Genomic DNA, 26,002 nt, shown 5'->3' with positions numbered 1-26,002 from the left:
AACCCTTTACAGATGAGCTAAAACATGAAAACACTTAAATGAAGATTAAGTCTATAATGTTTCAAAATTTTCATTTAGCTCAATTCAGTTCTGAGGCATTAAGATAGTTTACAAATGCTCATTTTTATTATTTAAAGATATATTTGACACTTAGTATTCAAGGGGGATAAAGGTGGTAAATGATATCTTAGAACGATGTTAAGAAACCTGGAAATTGCTGGTACAGTGGCGCATGCCTGTAATTCCAGTGGCTCGGGAGGCAGAGGCAGGAGGCAGGAGGATCATGAGTTCAAAGCCAGCCTTAGCAAAAGTGAGGTGCTAAACAACTCAGTGAGACCCTATCTCTAAATAAAATACAAAATAGGCCTGGGGATGTGGCTCAGTGCCCCTGCATTGAGTCCCCAGTACCAAAGGGAGGGGAAGAAACTTGAAAATCAAATACATTTTTTATATGAACTTAAGTTCAAAGCCTAAATGACTTGCCTTTTTTCATGCAGCCAGTTAATGGCAGAATTGGTACTAATTCTATCACATATTTTCACTAAGGGATTCTTAATAGGAAAGGAGCATATAAGCCAGGAGATGACCTAGGGAACGATTATGAGTTTGTTTGGAGATCTGTGTTTTATCTGAAAATTTTCATTTAGTTAAGCTGAGTTTTAGGGCATTATGGTAAATACACAACTAGGCATAGAATGAGCAAATATAGATCATGTGCTTTTAGAACTGGAAGAGTGATTGCAACATCCCATTACCACGGCAATACCCTCAGCTTTACAGATAAAATTAAACAAAACCTCCTGACTGCCAACCTCAAGCACCTACTGTTAGATCTGCTATTGCAAAAGTTGTATTTCTCAGCATATTAAAATAGAGGTACATCTCAGGTGCATGACAAGCATCTCATTTAACAATATATTGCAAAAGAAACAATTTATAGAAAAGATTAAGAAGTGAAAACTTTTCAGATGTCCCCAGCTGGAGGAGGAGTGCAGTGGGACTATCTTTTGATCTGAATTTGCTTATGATAGACTTAGTTGCACCATATAGATATTTAATAAAATTCAAATGTACAAATGGTGTGCATTGTTCATATTTTAGTATCTCTATATGAAAGTTCCCTTGAAATGATCTCTTGGAAGTGGGTGGCCATCACTGTGGCCTAGGCAGTGGGTTTCCCTGTGTGACTAGCAGAAGAATCATCATGCAAAGCCATTACCAGGGGCCCATGGAGGTCCTTTTTCTGCTAAGAAGGTGAATGGTATGAAGCCTCTTAGAATTTTGAGAAAGAGCCTGCTGAGACATGAGCAGTTTTCAGATTGGGTCTGGAATCTTTGGGAACAGAGAGTAGCTACCCTTGAGCAGTTGGTTACTTGGAATCCTTATATTAATGTTAAAAGTCCTTGTCAGAATTTTTATTGTCTTGTGTTTTCAGCTTTTCCACTGATGTAAGGATTTCAGTTTTAGCGGGCAGTAGTCTGGGTACTATTGCTTTACTGTCCTGGTGTCATGTACTTGTGACCTTTATCTCACTGCAGGCATGCTGTGGTGTGTTGTTTTCAGATAAAGTCTGTGTCACACACTAGCTAGCTTACCAACTTTACGTGCATTTGTGGAAATATCCTACAGATTGGAGTTACATCCTATCCTGGTAGAGCCATGTGTTTAGAAGTTCAGATATACTATCTGTTGGCAGGTGTGTCTTGTCAAATGGTGAGTGCCCAGGAGGTGGGAAGAGCTGCAGTTGTGTTAAGGTAACTTGTCTGGAAGCTCCTGCTCCTCATTTAAGTTGTTATTGTAGCTTAGTATCCAAGAAAGCTGTTTGTCATTGTTTAGAAATCACAGCTCTGTGCTTGTCTGTCGTGCCCAAGGCCCTGGGTTTGTTCTCCAGCATTGTACAGCACCACCACCAACCACCACCAGGAACCATAGCTCCAGAATTAGAGACAGCTTTAAAGTCCTTGAATTATTCTGAGAGTTTAGCTCTCATTATTTTCTATATCTTCTGGATTTGAAGTTTTGAAAAACTTGATGTAGTTTATTCAAATGATTGAAAGTTTTCCTGGTAAAGACTGACTTTGAGGCTGAAGAGAGCCCATATTCCTCTTTCATTTCTTTTAAGGTATGGCAATATGAGGGCAGAAGTCGGGCTAGAGTTTGAGCTAAAGCTGTGTGGAAACTTTGCCAGCCAGTTGGCTGACTCTGAATGGTAAGCCAGGAAGAACCACCCACGTTTTCCATTTTGGATTTGAATCACAGAAAACAGGTTTCTTGTAGAAACCATTTGGCATTAAAAAGTGTCTGGAAATTTTGTCTTTGATTAAATGATATTTTATCTTGTGCATGTGTTTTAAATTAATTATTTTCTCCCTTTTAATCCATAGGTGAAATTTCATATTTGGCTTTCCTACAGTACTGACCATAACCTAATTTCCAAGATTTTTATAAAGGTAGACTCAAAAGGACTATACTTTCAGGTAAGGATCTGATTTTACTTTATCTTGATAATACATAGCCACTTTGGCAGAACTCTTAAGTTCTCAGATTTCTGGAATAGAAGTATAGGTGAATTTTTAAAAATGGTAGTAACTTGAATTCTCCAGACAGATTCTCATCTGTTTGATATTAGCTAAGAGATATCAATGTGATTGACTACTTAAAACAATTAGAGAAACAGTATACAATGGCAATTAAAAAACACACACAGGCCTGGTGTGGTGGCATATGCCTATAATTCCAGCGGCTCAGGAGGCTGAGGTAGGAGGAGTGCAAGTTCAAAAGCAGCCTTAGTAATGGAGAGGCACTAAGCAACTCAGTGAAACCCTGCCTCTAAATAAAATACAAAATAGGGCTAGGTGTGTGGCTCAGTGGTTGCGTGCCCCTGAGTTCAATCCCTGGTACAAAAACAAACACAAACACATATATTCATACTCATTTAAAATTGCTTTAAAACTGTTTTTAAATTTTTTTTAGTGTGAGAATCATCCTGTGTTCTAATATCTGTCATCTATTGTCGCCTGATTGATTGACCAATCTATCATCCATTCATCCCTTCATTTATCTATCTCCTATTTATTTAAAGCTTAACAAATGGATGGTTTAAAAATAATTTCTCTACCTGTTTGGCATACCAAAGTACTGTAAACAGTTCTGGACACAAGGGGATTACAGAGAAAGATCTATGCTCAAATATTTTGGAATTAATAAGACTAATATTTAGAAATGAATTTTCCCCACGTAGAAAGGTAATTGTACCAGAAACAATCAACCATCTCCCTCCCCATTAGTCCAGAAAACTACATTTTATAGAAAAAATTGTGCTGAGTTGGGATTGTTATCATGTTCCTGGATACAAGTGAAAACACATTTCAGTCATATCAAATTGACTTTTTAAATAATTGCTGAATTTATCTAAGTGATCATGAGATATTGATTCACTCACCAGTGTTTGTACTTCTATAGGAGAGCTACTTTTCAATTTTAGAGTATGTAAAGTTTAAAATTGTTGGGATCATTTGAAGGACAGTGGCAACTGAATGAAGTAGTCTAAAAGTTACTTTTCAATAATGCATTGTAGGATGACTCTTGTAGACACTGACTCTTATAGACACTTCTTAATTATACACCAGTGAACAGAAATTAGTTTGCATAACTATAATATACCAACAAGGAGAGAGCCCAGTAGAGAGAAACTGGTTTGGAATTTATAGCAAGATCCAGGTGACATGTGGATCTAATTTCTTTTCGATCCATCCCAAGATTGCCCTTACTCAGATCCTATAGTAACTTCTTACATTCTTCTTCTTGCTTCCTCACACTCCAGGGCCTCCCTGTCACCATAGCAGTAGTTCTCAAACACTTTTTGGTCTTAGAAACTCTTTATATTGTTAAGTGATTGAGGACTTAAGAGACCTTTTGTATATGTCTATTATATGTCCATCACAATTTACTTGTATTAGAAATTAAAATGGAGAAAAATATCAGAATATATAAGCACATATGTGTTTGCTGCAGGGTGATGACACTGGCATAATCTTAGGGCTTCTGGAAAACATTGTACACTCATGAGAGAATGAGAGTGAAATAGCAAGTAACATTATTTTTGAATGTAAGATTTATCAAGGTCTTATATACAGCAAGATCCACCTTTTTTAGTGTATAGTTCTGTGTGGATTTCAGTAAATGCACATAGTTGTATGACCACAATGAAAATATAGAACATTTCCATCTCCCCAGAATGTTCCCCTACCACAGAGCCAGTCCCCTCTAACTTATTTCTTGTCCCCATATTTTTCCCTGTTCTGAATATCATATAGATGGAGTTATACTAGAGGTAGTATTTTGAATCTGGCTTCTTTCATTCACATAATGCAATTGAGATTTAATTGTGTTGTTATACCAATAATTTGTTCTTTTGTTATTGCCGGGACCTGTTCCATCATACTGCAGTTACCATCTGAAGGACATTTGGGTTGTTTCTAGTTTGGGGTGGTTATGTGTTTAGTATTATTATTAAAATAGTTTTGACCTTGCAGACCCTTTAAAGGGTCTCAAGAATCCCCAGGGGTCCTGAGACTTCTCTGAGAACCTCTGGCCTATAGCATATCATTTCCGTGTTGTCTTCTAGCCTGAGTGTGATGTGCCCTGTCTAGCTCAAGGGTCTCCTGCGCATGCCTTTCTAAACTTTCTTCCCACTATTATGCCTACACTATTAATTCCTGAGGCTCTTTATCATCATGGCCATCCTTGTGCCATTGCTGTGCCTCTTCCCAGTGCTCTGCAGTAGTTCGAGGACTTGGTGGTTTCCCATCTTCTTGAGGATAATGTTTTCTCTCAGTCCTGACTGAGGACCTACCTGGCACACAGAAGATTTAGAATATTGTTTACTCATTCAAGCACAATTCTTTTAGGTTATTTCACCAGACATTTGATTGTTTTTAATGGGCTTTTCCATATGTGGTTACATTTACCCTTCATTTCAGTTCTGTGAAGTGAGTAGCACAAGGGATGTTGAGCAGCTTTTATTTTTACCAAATACAAGTCCTAAAGCTGTGGTCCTTAACCAAGTTGCATATTAATCAATGTCCTGATGCTCAGAACAATTAAATCCTAATTTCTGGAGGTCATGTCTGGGGATTTATATTTGTAAAAGCAGCATCGTTAAATCATAGAATCATTATTGCAGGTTATACCTTCAAGTCTTGATGGAGTACTCAAGACTGGAACCCAGGTCTTTTGAGTGCTGCTTTATTAGGGCCTTTCCCTCTACACTGTGAACTTTCATAGCCCAGAAGCAGTACACAGATTTAGAGAGCCTTGGTTTACATGTCAGGCTTCTATGGAGGCACCATAGCATTCAGACCTGAACACTGATTTTAGAATTAGAAGACCCATTTCTGGTTTGGCTTTGCATTCATTAACTATGGGTTAATAAATACTTGAATCTGTTTCACTTTTAAAGTAAAGATACTTCCTTAAATTTTAGAAGCCTTTTGTGGGGATAAAATTAGATAATGTGTTAAAGGAGTTTGTAAACTATAAAACTTACTTGTTTTCAGCCTACTTTTCCATATATTTTTTGACTAACTTTGCTTGAGGTTCATAAATTACACAATTAAAATGTAAATACAGCCTTTCAGCAATAGTCAAAGAACACAATTATTTGAAGTTAAAACCTAGAGGTCACTGTTAGTTGTATACTTTCTATCCTTTGTGCATTTAAGTGAATAAATATGTGTGCATATAAAGAATTCTTTTGTGCTGTCTTATAGAATCTGATTTTGTACTTTTGTTCCTTCTTTTTTTCTTAAGTAACAGCAGATCTTACAAATCCCATATTAGGATATTGTAAATCACTCTAGTTCTTTTAGTAGTGGCATTTTTTTTCCATATATTCTCATATTGATGGACAGTTAGCTTGTTTCTATTTTTTTTTCAAATATATTTTAGTTGTACATGGATGCAGTATCTTTATTTTGTTTGTTTACTTTTATGTGGTGCTGAGGATCGAACCCAGTGCCTCACACATGAGAGGCAAGTGCTTTACCACTGAGCCACACCCCAGCCACCTCTATTTTTTATTTATAAAAATACTAATGAACTTTCTTAGCTCTTTCTTATTAAAACATTGATTAATTCTTACCAAAAGATTTTAATGCATTCTGCTGTCATATGTGTGTGTATATGTGTGTGTGTGTGTGTGTGTGTGTGTGTGTATAATCACCTGTCCACAAAGTATACCAAAAAATAAAAAAAAGATAAGTTCTGTTTCTAAGATATTGGGGAGTGAAGTAGTAAATGTCTTCTATCTGAAATCTTAACCCTTTTATCTGCAGAAGAGAACTTAGACTTTTTAATTGTTATAAAACATACTAGACTTTTTCTGAGAGAACTTTTTCATAAAGTTTTTGAATGTTTTATTGGTTTTATTTGTATGGTACTCTTATTTTACTGTTTGGATACACTTTTACAGACTGTGTGTATTGCTTAAGTGTACCTCTTTAGGGCTATGGTTGTGGCTCAGTGATAGAGTGCTCACCCAGTGTGGCACTGGGTTTGATCTTCAGCATCACATAAAAATAAATAAATATAATAAAGTTATTCTGTCTTTTTACAACTAAAAAAGAAATTTAAAAAGTGTACCTCTTGGGCTGGAGTTGTGGCTCAGTGGTAGAGCGCTTGCTGGCATGTATGAGGCCCTAGGTTTGATCCTCAGTAACCACATATAAGTAAATAAAATAAAAAGATCCATTGACAACTAAAAAATATTTAAAAAAAAGTGTATCTCTTTAAGTGTGATTACTACATGGTTGCCTTTTAATAACCACAGCAAACCATAGTAGTGTCCACTTATGGTAGACACTGTGCCAACAGGTTAGTATCTATGATCTTACTTCTTTCCAATAACCCAGTGAAATTGATGTTATTATCCAAATTAAGCACTTAGAAAAGGAGATTTAGGTCAAATCTCTTGCCCAAGTTTAGATATGGATATAGGATCCAAAAATCTTGCTTCTAATTGGGATGCTAAACTATCTCCAAGGTTATACTGAATCAAAGATGGTATCTCATATCTTTTGTATCACAGTTTCTTTAAAAAAAATTTTTTTTAGTTGTAGGTGAACAAAATACCTTTATTTATTTTTATGTGGTGCTGAGGATCAAACCCAGTGCCTCACACATGCCAGACGAGCACACTACCAATGAGCCACAATTCCAGCACCTACATCACGTTTCTTTTTAAATTACTTATATTTATATGTTTTACTAACAAGTAAAACTAGTAATAATTGAACAGATACAGGAAGAATCCATTCTCTGTAGTATTCATTTTGTATAAAGTATTTATAATAAAAGCAATATACTACTATAAGATGACAAAAGCAAACACTACTTGCTGAACTTAATGATAAGAATGGAGGTTGAGAGTGAAAAGTGGGGAATTGATGTTGAGTTCTGTGTATTAACTAAGCTTGATAAATGGTGCTGTTTCCTCACTGGTTAAGTAGTATAGATTAAATAGTTGGCTTAACCAGTTGTCATCTCTAGTAACATAATGAAGAAGAAATTACATTTGACAATGGTAATCCAGATGAGTTGCCAAGTGGAATTCTAGAACTATTTTCCTGTACTGTGAGTAATAAGGAAAACATTTCTGAAAGGGGTTATTGATGACAAATGAAAGGTGAAAATGGTTCGTAGATGAAAGTGACACCAAGGCATCTCATAGAGTTTTCTAGGTTCATTGAAATGTCTGTTCATATTTTATTATAGACATCATTGAGTGTTTTCAGGAGCTATGGGTGATTATTTCTCAAAAATGATCACTGTCATTGGAATTCAGCAAAGAGAACTTTCACATATATTCTCTGTGTGTGCTTATGTCACATTTCACTTGAATGATAAAATAGTTTTAAGTGGTGTCATCTTCCTGACCCTTATTGATTTCTTTATTGTGTCTTATACTTGAAATATGGTGGGTGAATGGCTGAAACAAATCTATTGGTAGAGTCTCAGACTTACTTGCTGAATTCCTTATTTTGTTAAGAGGTTAAGAAATACTTTTGGCTGATACAGGTTTGGTGATTGACAGGAGAGCACAAGTGTGCTGGCTCCCCTTCCTGTGTGGGCTTGTTAGTCTGGCACCACACAGGATGGGTCCCAGGAAGCACTGGGTGTTTGTGACTTTAAGTCACTGCTGGTATGTGTAGATTCAAATCAAACCTAGGGCAGCCTTCTCTAAGGAATACATTTTTAAAAAATACTGTTTTATCTTTTTCTCTTATTTTTATATTCATAAGTTACTTGAATAGATCCAGAAACAGCATTGTACTTTGTCGCTTAAGTGAGGCTACTTTTTAAGATAACACTCTCTACCTTTTAGAAGAATTCACTTGCGTTTCCAGACTTTACAATCTGATATTTTTGTTGATGTCCTACATGAAAAATTTCAGTGTATGGAATTTGAATACTCACGTATATTCTGTGGTGGTGACTGAGAAGCATTGGGCAAGGAGTTTTTTCCTCCATCCTTGTGTGGACATCACATTCCTTAGCCTACTATTTGTTTTGTATCTGTGTTTTAGTGCAACCATAACAAGTTCATTCAAGTTGTGGTTGAACTGAGGTTAAGTGGTATTATGGTTGTTTGGCAAGATGTGGACATAAACACTTCTTCTTAAACACAGGATGGCCTGAGGTGACTGTATGTTCAATTGCATAATCACAGACTGTGCTTCACAAACACAGGAGTGAGTACATGGGCCACATGCATCTTCAAGGAGAAATTGCCTCATACCCTGGAATCTACTTTTAAAAACAACTGTAGAGTTCCCTTGAGGGTTTTCTTAGACCAGTGTATATTAGGAATGGGCACATTTTTACTGTATTTTCTTCTCCCTCTCTCCTTCCTCCATCCCTTCCTGGTATTTTTGTCACTTGAAGGCTGTTTTGCTGAAGTAATACCCCTGAAGTAATTCACTCTGTAGGGACTGTGTGGAGTGGAGAGTCATTCTACTTGAAATTACTAGTAATGTGCCCAGTCAAGGCCAACTCCTAGGTGTATGTAAGAAACAGGTCTTTGGAGCTCCTGAATAGTATTTAAAACGCTTAATGCTACTCTGGATAGCTGAAGAGCTGAAATAGAATGCCTGTGCTAGTAGGAAGAAGGGCCTGTGGGGGATACTCTGTATTTTTTTGAAAATGAGTCTATTTGAAAAAATTTTTTTCTTGCTTACTTGCTGTTTGCAGTACTTAGAAGAAAATTGTATGTGTTTGATATAGGACTGTTTCTATAATCTTAACTTTTATTAAATGCATTTGTTAAAGGACTGACTTTTCAATGTATATTTATAATTGAATACATTTCTCATATGTTTTATTCAAACTGATTTTGATGGTAAATTTCAGAGAAACCAAATGCAATTAAAAGTATTTTCTTGACAGTGATCATTATAGATTTTTATTTGAAATATTTGTTTTTTGTTTTAGCAAAATAATCAGATATCAGGTTTAAATAGTAAGTGAAATTGAAACACAAGGCTTGAGACAAAAAGAACCCCATGCTCTGCCTTTCCTACGTCTCTCCAGGGGCAACTATGTTTAAGCCGCCTTCTTGTGTTTTTTTTTTTTTTTAAACCTGTTTCTTCTGGCATTTACTACCATCTAACTAAATAATATAACTTCTATAGCTTGCCTTTTCTTTCTTTCTTTTTGCAGTGCTGGAGATTGAACCCGGGACCTTGTGTATGCTAATATACCTATGTTTTCAACTGTAAATATTATCTTTTGATTTCTTTTCACAGGTGATGAGGATGTAGGGCCCCTCCACTTACCATTCTGTATCCTCCCATTGATAATTTCATCTAATTTTGGTTAAGTCAGCATTCTTTATCTACAGAATTATCATTTGAACACTGATAACAGCGGTCACAGAGGATTCAGTGATCATTTTCTCTTACTCTAACTTTTCTCCTCAGAGATAGTGGGTACTTTGTCCTTAAGTGCTTAGCTTTCTACTTATCAAGCACTCATTTTTCTCTTGAGTTTTCTGATAGAATTCTAAATCTCAAATGGTAAAATATTCTTCAGCTCTGGTTTTCTTTTGGTGCTGTCTCTGCCAGGATTCGGATCCAGCTGTGTCTAGACTGCTTGCTTTCTGGCTTCCACAGAGCTGCCATTGTGAGACAGCCACCATCTTGGAGAAGGCCTTGGACTTCTCCCTTTCTGGAATAAATGTTCTCTCTAAATATATGTGTATATACTTCTTATATAAATTAGTATACTAGTGTATGTATTAGAATTAGTATATGTATTATATAAATATATACACCTGTGTGTATATATCCTCATTTTCCCATGAGCGGGATTTAAAATAGAAATTTATTTTCTAATTACTAGTATGTAAGAACATACATGATTTTTTTTACCTGAATTTTGTGTCCTGCATTCTTGCTAAATTTATTTATTAGCTCTAGTAATTGTTTGTAGATTTTTTAAAGTTCTTTATGTAAATGACTATATCATCTATACTCTTCTTTCTTCCTGATCCTTGTACCTTGTATTTATTTTTCTTGCCTTACTGCAATCACTAGAGAGTATAAAGTCAGAATTTTTGCCTTATGTTTCACCTCAGGAGCAAATAATTCTCCTCTTTACCTTTAAGTATTTTGTTAGCTTTAGTCCCCGCCCCATCTTGTTCATCAGTTTCAGGAAGTTCTTTATTCTTCCTGATTTGTGGGGTATTTTTAAAAAAAAATTATTATGAATAGTTGTTGTATTTTGTCAAATACCTTTTCTATATCTATTGAACTGATTCTGAGGGTTTTCCTCTTTGTTATTGTGGTGTATTACCTAGGTTGATTTTCAAGTATTGAACCAATCTTGCATTGGGTAAACTTTACTTACTCATGATGTATATTTTTACATCATGTATTTAATTTGCTAAAATTTTGTTAAGTTTTTGTTTCTATATTTGTGAGGAATAAGGGCTATAATTTTCACTTTTTGTAATCTCTATCAAGTTTTGTTATAGGCATTATGTTAACCTTATAAAATGGTTTGGGCAGTGATCCTTCTATTTCCTGAAAAAGTTTGTATAATGTTGGTGTATTTCTTTTATGAATCTTGATAGAATTTACCAATAATCAAAAAAAAATTACCAGTGAAACCATCTGGACTTGGAGCTTTCATTTTTGGAATACGTTTGATAACAGATTCAGTTTCTTTAAAAGATATGCGGCTACTTAGATTATCTCTCTTCTTGTGTCAATTTTGATAAGTTGTATTTTTCAAGAAATTTGTACATTTCATAAAAGTTGAATTTGTTGGCATAAAGTTATTTTTTCTTCTTAAATATCTGTGGGATCTCTAGAGGATTTTTGTTTTATCTATTTATTTTTCATTTCTAATAATAACGATTGATATTTTCTTTATTTTTTTCTGGAATGGTCTTACCAGAAGCTTATCAGTGTTTCTGGTTATTTTAAAGACCCAGACTTTGGCTTTGTTAATTTTTTTCTCTTGTCAGTTTGTTAGCTATTTCAATGACTTCTTTATTTTTTAATTTTTTGAATGCTTTGTTTCTTGTTTCTTAAGAACCTTAGGGGAGGGGCTGGAGTTGTTGCTCAGTGGCAGAGCACTTGCCTGGCATGTGTGAGGCACTGTGTTTGATTCTTAGTACCACATATAAATAAGGTCCATTGATAACTTAAAAGAACCTTAGGTGATTGTGGTAATCTTATTTTTTTAAATTTAACATTAAAAATTATAAAATTCCCTTTAAGCATTTGTTTTAGCTGCATCCCACAACACCCCCTAAGCTACACTTTCAGACCAGTGCGTTTTCTTTTTGTTGCCATTGGGCTCAGAGTATTTTCTAATTTTCTTTTTGACCTCTTTTGACTAGTGATCTCTTAAAGGTATATTGTTTAATTTATATACATTTGGGATTTAGCTAGATATCCTGTCCTTGCTGGTTTCTAATTTAATTTTGTTGTGGTTGAAGAATATATTTTGTGGGGCTTCAGTTCTTTTATATATACTGAGATTTATTTGTAGCACATCATATGATCTGTCTTGGTAAGAGTACTGTGGACATTTAAAAGGAATATATGTTCTCTATTGTTAGATTTTCTCTGAATGTTAGGTAAATGTGGTTGATAGTGTTGTTCAGATATGGATTTTCTTTTTTGTCGAATCTATCATTTACTGAGATGGGATATTGACATCTTCTATGAGTGTCTCATTGTCCTTTTCTTCTATTAATTATGTTTGTTTTTGCTTCATGTATTTTGGGCACAGACACACTCATAATTGCTGTGTCCTTATGATGAATTGTCCTTCTTATATATAAATGAAATGTTCTTTTTCTCTGGTAATACTCTTCGTTTAAGAGTTAATTAGAAGCTCTGTGTGTGTGTGATGGTGCTGGTATTTTTCCTTTGCACAATCAGCATGGACCCTGCCTTGTCATTGGGAGTCTCCTTTTGATCTAGTCCCCCTAATTTCCAACCTCACGCCTTGGCCTTGATTAGTACCTCAGTTTCATAGCCATTCTGGAGTTATGCCTCAGGAACAGACCTGCTTCCTCCTGGGGACCTCCTCCCCACTGTCCTTGACAGGTTTCAGCTTTGTCTGGTTTGCTAAATCAGTTTCCAGTTATGCATTGGTTTTCCTCTTTCACAAATTTTGTTGATGTGTCTTATATGTTTTTATCTTTTCTCTCATTTTTATGTTCTTTATTGTTATTTCTGTCTCAAAATAAAAACTAAGAAGGGCTGGGATATAGTTCTGTGGTGAAGGGTCCCTGGGTTCAATCCATAGTACCAAAGAAACCAAAAAAAACCAAAAAACAGAAAAAAGATGTTTACTTTCTTTGTGCTTGGTTTGGTAGACATTAAATAGTAATTTAGACATTTTCAATTTTGTAGTTTTCATAGTATTGTCACTTTTTTTGTTTTTGTTGTTGTGGAGCTAACAATCCCATGAAATGTTGTTATAGCCGATTAACTATTCTTTGTATTATGAGAATTTTTATTACTATATTATTTCAGGTATATTCATTTGAAAATGAACATATTAGGTTAGGCCTATTATATAGAATAGAAATTTCCTTGATCTAGGATTCAGATTCACTGAGTTATTACTATTTTAATCTGGGTGAGTCATGTGTACACACTACCCCATTCTTTACCTGGAAATGGAAAATGTAAACTTTACAGTTGTTAAAGTCATCATCCTTTTGAGATAATAGGAAAGTGTTTCGAAAGTTATAAAGTAGAATATAACCTGTGTAAGGTGATGTACTGACTGTTGTACTCTTGGGTAGTTAGGAATTGAGTTGTGTTTATGTTCTTTGGTAGTTGAGTTTGGCTGAATATTCTTTGTGGTGTAAAACTTGTTCTATGCTTTGAAGAACAAGTTTTGTTTCATAACTCCTTCTTAGCCCAGGATTCAGTCCTGCATGAAGGTAGGATTGACAGCTGCCTAAATGCTGTTACTTAACGGCTACCCAGGAATTTACAGACCTCAAAATTGCTCCATTTTCAACCAGGTATTTTGGGATATTTTCCAAAGATTCTTGTTAAGTGCCTGTGTTGTCACTGAAATTATGTCCTGAGATGTCATCTGGCTGTGGCATGCCAGCTCCATTTAGTGTATCAGGAGAACAGGACTTTAAGAAATAAGATACAGGTCAGTTAGGTGTTTTTTTTTTTTTTTTTTTTCTGTACAGGAGAGTTGAACAAATCTAAAATCTGTGCAGCGTCAGGGATGGTTTTGATAGCAATAGCTGTGAGCCTTGGTTAGCTAAGAAATGATCTCTAGTAAAGTCAGGATAATATGGCTATTCAGTTCTTTTAGATCCAGCCCTACTTGATCTCTTAATCATTGTAGTACTTATATAGTTATCATCATATTCAAGCATGAAATGGATGGCCCTTGGAGACCAGAGATCTAAGTACTAGCAGCTTAGCAACACTTCTACTCATGCAAGCCTCTTAAAATATGTTTCAGAAGTAAGGGAAAATGGAAGTTTTCCTACCCTTAATTGGAAAATCTAGGGGAAAATGGAATGTTAGCAATTGCTGTTACTAGCATAACACAGTTGGCATTTGGACAAAGTGTAAAGCTTTCATTGATGTAACTTATTTAATTAGTTTGGAATTTCCTCCTCCCCCTTTAATGAATTGTGGTCACACATTAGAGATCTGTCTTATTTTTTTTTAACAACAGAAACTGTAGCTATATAACTAATATAACTGTGATCTTTTAAATTTGTTGACATAAGATATAAATAGCTTTAGTCCTTAAAAAAATCATGTGGGTTTTGGTTTTAGAAGCATTTCTTGATCTTTACATTTATTTATGATCTTCTTGCTCCTAAAGATGTTTAAAATAGTCTTTATCATGAGGTAGCATTATTATTGAATTATTATTGAATTTGATACTTTGCTGATAACTGCAGTGTGATGATTTTAAAGTTTTCTAATACACTTTGTGTGTGCTGGTCAGGTTGCTTATTCCTAGTACCCCTGTCTCTCTGAATATATTTCTTTTATTTTTTAATTTTTTTTTTTGTAGTTGTAGATGGACAGAATGCTTTTATTTTATTTGTTAATTTTATGTGGTCCTGAGGATCGAACCCAGTGCCTCTTACATGCTAGGCAAGCGCTTTGCCACTGAGCTACAGCCCCAGCCCTCTGAATATATTTCTGATATGACAACCCTGCTTCCTTCCATGCCCAGTTCCCTGTTTTGGAATTCACAACATTCATTGTGATACTCTGGGAGATAATTCCATGTACATATTCAATTTAATCACAGGGCAGCACTATTTGAATTCTACTTTATCTTTTCTGTTATTGTCAACCTTAATTTTTGAGGTTCTTTTAGAAAAGTCATCATTATTGTAAATAACTGTCTCTAAGTCCTTGAGTGTGCCTGATTGTCCCGGTGTTTCTTTTGTAGGAGTAGGCCAATCTGGGTTAACAATTCTTTCTGCTAACTAGTTTAGTATTTTAATCAAGTAATTCTCAGCCATAATTTTATTATTGAGCTAGATCAGTGTTGGAGGTGAATGGTGATTCTAGGCCTAAATCTCTTCCAGTGGCTTTTACTATGGAGAGGGAGCACAAAAGTTAAGGATTCTGTGCAGTTTGGTATTGGCACTGGTATTGGGTGAGCCACACATTTGGGGTTGTTCTAGGCTAGAAAGCAGTAACCAGACAGTATAGGCTTTAGAACCCAGAGTAGCAATGAAAATGACATTGCTTATGGAGACTTTATCCCACCTTTTGTAAATATGTAACAGAAATTTACATTAGAACTTGCTCAGAAGATTAGAAGAAAAGGAAAGCAATATGTTTGTATAGCAGCAGTCCAGAGGTGACTCAGCTTTGGTCCAGAGGTGACAACTGTTGGTGCTGTCGTTCGTCCCTTTTCTTTAGGATTCACAAGCAATGAAACTATATAGTTACTCTCTGGACTTTTCTCAGGGTGAGGAATTTTATTAGAATCACTTGATAGATGTTACAGTAATTTTAAAAGGTCTAATCTGTTCTTAATTAAAGGGGAGAATGTTTTAATTTATTGAGCAGCAAATACTGAGTGCTCATGTGTGAAAGGTACAGTGGGTCAGTTCTCTGGGGAAGACCAAGATGCTGTTCTTGCTCTAGAGTTAAAACTTTGTAGGGAAAATCCAATACCAAATTATAGTAGAAGAGTGTCCGAAGAGAGGCATAGTGGAATACTCTGGGAATCTGGAGAAAGCCTGAAGGAGAAAGACGCTCATTTCCATGGTGAAGTAGGAGACTGAAGGTTTCATTGGGGAGGTTGGTGTTTAAGCAGTGCTGTACTGGGTAGGGTTTGGACTTAAGGAAGAGTTCTTTAGAGTGAGGCACTGGCATGTGTTGGGCATAGGAACGTCAGACTTGCTACAGCGTCCAGCAAATATTTATTATTATTATTATTATTATTAGTAGTAGTAGTAGTAGTAGTAATAAAGCTAGTGTTTGTTGAATGTTTAAAAGGCTAATGATTGTTTTAAGGGCATTTTTTTTTTTTTTGGTGGTCCTTGGAATTGAACCCAGAGACTTGTGCATGGGAGGCAAGCGCTTACCACTGAGCCACACCCAGAGCACTAAAGTGCTTATATTAGTTCTTCATAAAAATAGCACATGACCCATATGAGGTAAATACTACTATCATCCTTATTTTTCAGATAAAGACATTGAAGTACAGATAGATTTAGAAACTTCCCTGAAGTTACATAGTAGGATTTGATCCCACAGTGGTTCCAGAGCATGCATTTCTACTCACTGTGCTATACTCTGGAAAATGTAGCAAAGTTGCATGGAGGTTCATTTATGAATACCAGGATGGATAAGGTATTTTTTAACAGTTGTTTTCTGTGAAGGTTTTAAGCATATTCTCTCGTTTCTCCTAACATACCAGTTTTTCCTGCCTTTGGAATGCCTTTTCTACTTCACCTGGTGAATTTTTCCTCCTTCATTCGTCTGTTACCTTTTCTGTGAGGCTGTTTTGAGGCACCCAGGAAGAAGAGCACTCCTGTGGGTTCCCATGGCCTTGGCCAGTACTATGCCTTCAATACAACGTCCATTAGGTGATAGCATCAATATTTGCTTGTATATTTCCTCAGTCAGTCTGTGAATTCGTTCATTGAGTCCTTCTTGTGTCCCCAGTGTTGGCCACATCTTTGTTCCTGAGTGAAGATATGAAAAATGTCACCAGAGTAAAAGGGAGGGCGATGAATTCTCAGATTTCATGCTGACTTATTTCTCTGCTTTCTTCTGAAGTTGCCGTTGTTTGAAATACCTGGAAAAGAGATAAAATTTATGCCATGATACTTTGGCTGATTGGAGTTTCTATAAGTTTTAAGGAGGGAGATCTTTGTGGCTTTGAGTGTAGCCTGGGCTTTGGGCTTGGCCTCACAGGGGTGTAACATTTGAGTTGGCATAAGGGATGGGGCACACCCAGCTGAGAGCAGCCTGAACCCTGGACGGAGGTGGGGTTCAACATGGAATGGCCTCTGGGCTTTCCTGCTACAGGCCTTTTCCAGCATAGAAAGTCCATCCAAAGCTTTGATTTCTTTGAGTCATCAGATGCATGGTCAGTAAAGCATTTGCCATGTTGTGGTTTGAACTGAAGGTAAGTCATTAATACATACGAATATGAAATTCAAATGCTCAGGATGCCCTTTGGTGGTAAACTGCCCTGAAAAGTAGGCCCATTTGGTCTGAATTAAAATTACCCTCCAGAAATTCTTTAAAATCTTGAAACCAAAAGTAACCTCACATTTAACTGACACATCTTTTGTAATCAGCCTGGCTTGAGTTTCCCTTGATTGTCAGGAGGGACTTTTCAGTGTTGTTTAATCCACCTTCTTGCTCTTTATCTAGAAGCACTCTGACTGTGCTGTGGAGAATTAAGGTGTTGAGGGGAAGCAGGTTAATCAGGCTTGTGGAGGAGAGTGATAAAGGACTGTCATGATAAAGGATTACGCTGGAATCCAGGAGAGGGTCTTTGTTAAGTAACATCTTCCAACAATCTTTTAAAGTGTCTTAGGTGCAACCCCAAGTACTAAAAAATGATGCCTTGAAACTACCTGTGTCTCAAATTAAAGGCTTCCTTCCTAAGAAATTATGATTAAAATTGGCCCTGTTCTTCCCCAGCAGGGAATACTCAGTCTCCCTCAACATGGTCAAGGTCATAGCTCCTGATTATTCTGTGAAGAACTAAAGGGAAGTAGGTGTGGGTATGGGCCCCACCCCAGAATATTTTCTATATACTGTGGCTGGTTTTTAGTTTCCTTCACTACTGATTACCAAAGAATTTAATACTGTAGATGGTGACACGTAAACTCTATGACAGTGTCGGGGCTTAGTCTTGTTCCATGTTAAATTCCCAGGGTCTAAAATAGCACTGCCCCGTAGAAATGGAATGTGAGCCTCTATATAGTTTTAATTTTCTAGTTGCTATATTAAGAGAAAGTAAAAAGAAGTGAAATTATTGTTAATAATATCTTTTATTGAATTCTGTATATCTAAAACATTGTCATCTTTATATGTAATCAATATAAAAATATAGATATTTCACATTCTTTTGTTCATTTTAAGTTAGTCTTCAAAATCTAGTGTATATTTATAGCATGTCTCAGTTGCTGAAGGAAGGAAGAAAAATAGGGAGAAAAGGAGGAAAGGAAAGAAGCGAAGAAGAAAATGGTATGACTTCAAAGGTGAATGAAGAAAGGAATGCTATTTTGTTTTAGAGTGAGCTAGTAGTTCCTAAGTAGATCAGTGGCTGAATCTATCTTACATTTTTAATTTAAACTTGTTTCTAAATGTCTCATCTAACTCCAAGGACACTGGTTTAGATAGGTCAAGGTGTGCTGTCCATAGTCTATAGGTGCAATAGCTGAGGTTTAGCTAGGTTGAGGGTGTGGTTAAGCAGGATGCAAATGTGAGTCTTTGGACTTCCAGTCTGGTACTTTCTTTTCACTACTGTGTATCTTCTCATTTGTTTCACTTGGCTGTGGTCCTCTTTCCTGTGGACAGTATGTGGCTCTTACATATGGACAGATATTAATAGATAGACTGAATAATTATTGTTAACACAGAGTTACTTCCAAAATAGCTAAGGAAGCCAGAAGTGGTCCTTGGATCTTCAGAATTACAGAAAGTTCAGAAAAGTTTGGCAAATAGAAAAACTTGTGAGAAGGTATGCACATGTGCTTCTCTGTAACCATTTCACCTCTGAGTAGTGGCTCTCTTGCAGGGATTTGTCATGAATTCTGTCTGGTACGTGCAACAATGTCTTGTTTCTTACACATAAGGGAACTACTTAACCAGTTTAACCTTTAGTGCTTCAGTTATTGGATTCTACAGCTTTCTTATTTCTTGAGCCATTAAGATGGTTGGTTTTATTGTGCTTAATATTTAACTTTTTTTTTTAATTGTAGATGGGCCCAATACCTTTATTTTATTTATTTATTTTTATGCAATGCTGAGGATCAAACTCAGTGCCTCATGCATGCTAGGCACATGCCCTACCACTAATCTATAATTCCAGCCCTTGTGCTTTACATTTAAATAAAAATTCAAAACAGGATCTGGGGTTGTGGCTCAGTGGTGGAGTGCTCACCTTGCATGTGTGAGGCACTGGTTTGATCCTCAGCATCATATAAAAATAAATAAAATAAAGATTATGGTCATCTCCAACTAAAAATTATTTTTTAAAAAATTCAAAATGATTCTTTTGGTCTGATTCAGTTTGCTATGGTTAAAAGGCTAAAGATGAATCAAAATTAATTCCTAGAGTATCAGTATGATACGAAAACACTGCAATTTAGCATCCTTTTGGTTGAAACCGAGAGAGATTCCTCTGCAGAGCAAGGTGTGTTAATTGAGTTATCAGTACATAGCACAAACTTGATACAAGTGCTCAAATATTTGAATTTGTGAGAAATAATTCTAGTTTTCAGAAAATGGCATTTATTGAGAAAAAGACAAGCTTAAAATATAGTTTTAAGCTTTCCCTAAGTCAGTAGATATTGTAAAATATTTTGTTCAGTAATACTCATTTTGGGGAATGTACCACAAACTTGAAAAAGTAATGCAATGTCTTTGTCATTGCAGAATCCATGCCTAGATTTGAATTGATCCAAGTTGTAAGCTAAGAATTTAATTTCAGTTTATCTTGCATATTTGGGAACTCAGTCATAAGGAATTATGTACAAAACCACATAAATACATTATCTACCGGCTGCACTAGGGATTTAAGAGTGAGCAGCTCCTACACATATTTTAGCTCTTTTTTTCATGGCATGAGGAATGTTGTGAAAGCATGTAAATGTAATTCTAAAGTAACTGAAATTTAACCCCTTTGTTGCCAAATTCCAGATTTTAAGGCACTTTTGGTGGCCTGAAAATCACACTTGCTTTTTTTTTTTTTTTTAAATCCTAATATGGTAACTTAGAATCTTTATGATGGGGTGATTGCGCTGTGGTCCTTCCTTCAGAAAGCAGTGGAAGTTTGAGTACATTAAGCTACATGGTGACAGTGTTTCTCAACCCTGGCTGAACTCAAGAATCACCTGTGGAGTTTTGGGATGTTAAAGCTGCCCAAACTCATTTGTTTTAAATCTCCCAGTTCTACCTGTATCGCAGCCAGGCTTCACATTCTTGTTGAATAGCTTTCTGAGACTTCTACATTCTGTAATCAGTGTGTCATTTTTTAAAAAAATTGCCTTACTTGTATATTGATGGTGATTTATGAATCTCCAAAGTATTCAGAAAAAAATTGTTTCACAGACAGGAAGTCTTGGGTTGGCTTCTTGCAGGAAGTCCTGAGAGAACAGGCCTCAGACAACTAGTAGTTGTGTAGATGGTGGTAGCTGGAAGAAGAGGTTGGGTAGATGGTGGTAGCTGGAAGAAGAGGTTGGTTAGATGGTGGTAGCTGAAAAGAAGAGGAACAGGGTAGGCCAAAGCTCAGGGCCTGTAAGAAGAAAGAAAGCCAGGAATAGTGGCACACATCTTTAATATTCTAGTTGCTTGGAAGGCTGATGCAGGAGGATTACGAGTTGAAAGTTAACCTGGGAAACTTAACCACACACTGTCTTGGACTGGTATGGTGTAGCATGGCATGGCATGGCAGGCGATTCAGCACAGTGCTTGTCTGACATGCAGGATGCCCTAGATTCAGTCCTTGTTACCACCCCCGCCCCCTACCACACACACAAAGAAAAAAGAAAGATAAGCTCTACAAGGAGTCTGTTTGACATGGCTCAATTGAGTTATGGGTTTAACTATCTGGAAACTATGCATTTCTCCATATTTTATACTGTTTTGAATCATGTTTATTAATATTATATGCAGTTGTCTGTGCATGGTTTCCATTTTGGTTTTGGTGCCCAGCTATTTTCTTTGGTTTTAGTATTTAGTTGAAACATCATTGAGGTCTCTGATGGGATGCCTGTCCCCCATACCTTTCCTCTTAGAGGGTTCCATAGAGTGTTTGTTTTATTGCTGCTGTAACATTGATAATGTATTGCTTCATGTAATTTTTTATGTAAATATCTAATTTTTCATCTAATATTACTGAATTCTTCCTTTAAATGGGCATTATACTAAGACCTCAAAATATAGTGATGAGGAAAAGGAAATTAAAAACAAAAAACACTTGTAGTGCCTGCAGCTAGTATTATTGGTTTGTGACTGGGGAGATGCAAATATTATTCAGTCACACAAACAAATATTATGACTGTGGTAAGAGATTGATGGAGAGGCAAATGGTGCTTTTGAGAGCACTCAAAGGAACAAGGACCAGGTGCTTCTTTTAATTCCGATTTAAAGTGGTTCAGGTCTTGGGCTTCTGTAAAATTAATTCAACCAAGAAGTACAATGTTCTACTCAGTGAGCCTAATGTGTCTGCCTGGCTCTTCTGTGTTTGGAGAGCATTGGGATACTTTCCTTTGACCTCTGATAAACTAGAGTACATTCCAAAGATAAACCATGGTGGAGAATGTTTTAGAAAAGATTTTGAGTGATACCTAGCTAAGAACAGTGTAGCAAGTGATTCTGAGGAAGAGGTGACATAGGAAAAGCATTTTCGTTGTCCACTGTGTGGTGGTATGTATAGTCCAAATGTATTGGGAGGATTCCTGCAAATAGTTGGAAAGTGAGCCAGAGCCACTGGTTCCCTTTCCATTCTAGGTTCCTGGAGTTTCTGGCTTTTTAAGAGTCCTGAAGCCAATGGATATCAGATGGATACCCAGAGGACTCTGAGGATTATTTATAGCCTTTGTGTGGATGCAGAGTGTCCATTCATTATTCTTCCTGTGACCCCTCTAATCTCAACCTTTCAGGCAAGAGAAGGTCAGAGAGTCTGCCACGCGACCAGCGCGAGCTTCATAAAAGAAGGTTCGGTGCATAAGAAATTGCTAGTGAGTTTTAAATTAAAGAGACAGACTCTCATTACCTTTAACCCCAGCTCAGAGACGGCTTCTCCTAGCTCCCTACTCCAGCCACCTAATGCCGTGGCGAAGTTTACAGCAGAGACTAGCGAGAGAGGGAGAGCACGCCAGGGAGTGAGCTTTTATTGGGGAACAAAAAATTCAAGGGAAAATTCCATCTAATGAAGGTTAATGGGGGCAGCATCCCAAGGTCAGGGCCGGCGATTAGGTCTTCAGGTCAGTGGCCAGGCATGCCTCTGCACGGACAAGCCCTCGGACCTGGGAAAGGGTGGGGAATGCTTTTTAACATCGCTGTGTATAAGCGCCTCTCACCCAGCCAGGGAGGTAACTCAGATCACATATGAGGATGGCCTTCCACAAGAGAGGCCTAAGGATCCCAGAGAAAGATACCTGGTGTTCAGGCTTCACTGCAGGCAGACACTCAAGTTCTCTCTACCCATAGAAGGAAGTCCTAGCACTGTTAAGATGGCAGAAGGCCCTTCTTCATGTGGCTTCTCCCTTCACCACTGACTCCTCTTTCCTCACTTTCTCTTAGCGACACTTGTTTGTTCCTATGGTATGGAAGAATTCTTCATGATGTGAATTCTTGTCCTTCAGTGTTCTGCCCATTTCTTCACCTCAAATACTCTCTATTGCTGAATAAATTCTTATAGCTTAGAAGTTAACAGTTAGTTACTTCATGGCATATATGTCTGGTTTAGTACTATTAAAATTATTTAGTTGTTTAGCTTGCTTCTTCTAGACTATAAAATCTTTGAAGACAGTTTATTCTTTTTGGCTTTTTAGTTACTAAAAACATTCAATAAATAGCATATTCAGTAATTTTTGAGGGAATGAATGTAATTATCATTTGCTTTACCAGAGTTATAATTTCCTATAGCTGGGTGTGGTGGCACATGCATGTAATCCCAGTGGCTCAGGAGGCTGAGGCAGGAGAATTGTGAATTCAAAGCCAGCCTCAGCAATTTACTGAGGCCTTAAGCAACTCAGTGAGACCCTCTCTGTAAATATAATATGTATTAAAAAAAGGGTTGGGGATATTGTGCTCAGTGGTTAAGCACCCCTGGGTTCAATCCCTGGTTAAAAAAAAAATTCCTATGGCTTTTGGTTTGAAATTTACATAGGATGCATAGTTGAACTTTTTGGTCAATTGGTTAAAACCTTTGAGAAATCACCAGTGCAGTTGCGCATACTTAATAGTCCCAGCTACTTGGAAGACTGAGACGGGAGGGTGTCTTTAGCACAGGAGTTCAGAGCCAGACTGGGCAACATAGTGAGACCTCTTCTGAAAAATAGACAAATAAAATAAAAAGTCCTTTGAGAAGTATAGAAGTAAAGTTTTCTTGACTCCTTTTTTAAAAATGCCAACAATGATGATGTCATTATATAATGAGGCATTCCTAGTTTTCTCAAGACTACTTTGAATTTTAGATTACCTTCTTTTATAACTCCTTAACAATTATCAGATTATTGTAAACACCTTTTCAAGAAGAAACACACTTTAAGACTCAAAGGGTGAAGTGAGGCTAAAAAGAACAATTGAAAATTCTCACTTTTTAGGTAATTGTGTTAAAGAAGTGATGAGCATTTATAGAAAGATTTGGGAGTGAGGAAAATTCATAGGGTGAGATGTTCCAAGTTAAATCAAATTTATACCCCGAACAACTTAACAAAGATTGTGTTCTAATGCTGTGGAGCTCATAGTCTGCAAAAGCTTATCTACAAAATGTTATCAGACCACACACATGCCAGCAGAGTTTGCTTTAATAAGAACTTTGTAGTTCCTCGATACCATTTGGCTGGGTTTCCAGGGCCACTCAGACCCTGGGAAATCTGATGTGCTTTAACAGAATTTTCTACTAGACAGTCAATTGTTAACATGCAATGAGAAATGTATTTCCAGATAAGTATTCTATAGTGAAATAAGCACATCTTGTTCCCCACTGGGTTGATTACTGGGGCAGCATTATGTCTTCTTAAACCTTCCTGGTGTGATAGGGTATCAGGTATCAGAACTGGCCAAGGCGGGTGAAGCGTGGAAACTGATCAGATACTCCTGTATGTGGGTTGAAGACTTGCTGCCCAAGTTTTGTTCTTTGTCAGCTGCCAACATATCATCCTAGATCTCTTCAGGGAGTTTTTCTACTGGACACTAATCCTTTTTCTCATAGTTTCTGGACAATTTTAATCAAAATTGAATGTGTTCCCCTACTACCCTAGCTTTAGTTAGTTCCTCCATTCAAATGGAAGTGTTCATTTCCACATAACTGGAACTCCCTGTTACTATTATTTTGTAGATAGGGACAAAAAGTTTTCAGGATATTGTATCTTAAGTCTCTCCTTCCATCATTGTACTTTCTGGACTTGGTGGATGATATTCAGATTTTTGTTTATGAGAAAAAAACCATCTTGCTTGAGAAACTTTCTTTGGTTTTACTATCTCCTTCTGCCCAGAACTCTTCTATTTTCTAGTCTTCTGGTGACATACATCCTTTGTGAAATGTTCATTTAAAGTTAGCAGTGAATAAAATGACCTCATCCAAAAGAATCCTGTTTGAATTAAGTGAAATGGATTCATATTGCAAAAAGAATTTGGGATATTCCTGAAGTTTATAGTTGAATAATGTGTTCATATCACCCTGTACAGATAAATTTAAGGTGACCTGCTGTTGATTTCACCTGATGAATAAGCAGTAAGGAGAAAGATAATTAAAATAATTTGTGTGATTAATTTTACTATTAACTTGAAGAAACTGAATTAAAGCTTGTTCAAAAATTCTTTTTACTCTTTTGATTGTGAATAAGGAGTTTGGAGGTTTTAGTCATGTTTTATAATTGGACTGTTTTGTGTTTGATGCTATTGAAGTAAGAGAAAATGTATATGGGTATAATTATAGCCATATCTGTGGTTGTCTTGTTTTTTTGCTGTGAAATCTAGAGAGGTCTCTTCAGAAGTCTTTCTTTAAGGAATATCCTTGATGATCCATAATTTCATTAGGTCAATAAAATACACTTCAAATACTGTCAAGAAACTAGCTTTGACTTATTAGCAAGAAAAATGTGTACCATTTTGGCGAGTGTGCTATTGTCAAGTACATAGCACATACTGGTGGATGTTTTGTGTTTCATTGGATGAACAGTGATCAGCCTCTGTGAGTTTACACAGGATTATCCTGTGATTGCTGGTGCCTCTAACATAGTGTGTTGACTGGGGCCTTTGGATCAGTGGTTAAAGATGACTCAAGAGCTGGTCCCATTGTGGATTACACAGAGATACCTCCCTCTGATGACCCCTCCTTGAACTTCATCTTTAAGACCAAGACTGTGTCAGTGCACTGGGTTGTTTCTCTGACTTAGTACATGGAAGAATTTGTATTAATTAAGTACTAATTATGTGCCAGGTGTTTGCTAGGTACTCTATTATTTTAGATAAGGCTTTGCACAACTTCAAGATTAAGAAATGAGTGTGCACATTTCAATCACAGAGTGGTAACCTATCCAAGGAATGTAAGTCTGATTGTCTTTCCATCCAGGTCTGAAACTAGAGCCCCTGATTTTTCCATTTCACTGTGATATCCTTCTCCTTACACAAGGGGACATAGTGGTGTGAGAATATTTCTTATCCCCTCTTTCTTTATTTTATTTACTTTTATGTGGTCCTGAGGATTGAATCCAGTGCCTCACATGTGCTAGGCAAGCGCTCTACCACTGAGCCACAACCCTAGCCTAATTATTCTTTTCTAAGGTGTCAGTATCTCCTTCAGAATACTTGGGTCAGAGCAGCATTATTAAAATATATCCATTAACTAGCTATGTGTGGTGGTGCATGCATTTAATCTCAGCTACTCAGGAGGCTCATACAGGAAGATCCTAAGTTTGAGGTCAGCCAGGGTAATTTAGGGAGACCCTGTCTCAAAATAAAAAAATGAGAAGGGCTGGAGATGTAGCTCAGTTCTTTCCTGGCATGTGTAGGATGGGGGGAAGTGTTAGTTTCTTTTGCCCCACTCCTTTTAA

General features: G+C 36.6%; 1 protein-coding gene across 14 annotated transcripts in view; it reads left to right on the top strand.

Moving 5' to 3' along the window:
- Window positions 1-26,002, top strand: part of Sipa1l1 (signal induced proliferation associated 1 like 1) — a 367,512-nt gene that overhangs the window by 41,216 nt on the left and 300,294 nt on the right. For all 14 annotated transcript variants that reach the window (XM_058577710.1, XM_058577721.1, XM_058577720.1 and 11 more), the window contains one exon: window positions 2,385-2,477. The gene's annotated coding sequence lies outside the window, so the exon portion shown is untranslated. The remainder of the gene's footprint in view (window positions 1-2,384; window positions 2,478-26,002) is intronic.

Source organism: Marmota monax, unplaced genomic scaffold, assembly GCF_021218885.2.
Source record: "Marmota monax isolate L192 unplaced genomic scaffold, Marmota_monax_Labrador192_F-V1.1 WCK01_AAM20220418_F8-fsc00017, whole genome shotgun sequence".
NCBI classification, from domain to species: Eukaryota; Metazoa; Chordata; class Mammalia; order Rodentia; family Sciuridae; genus Marmota; species Marmota monax.
The sequence above is the reverse complement of the archived record's forward strand: the minus strand, read 5'-3'. Positions and strand labels throughout refer to the sequence as shown.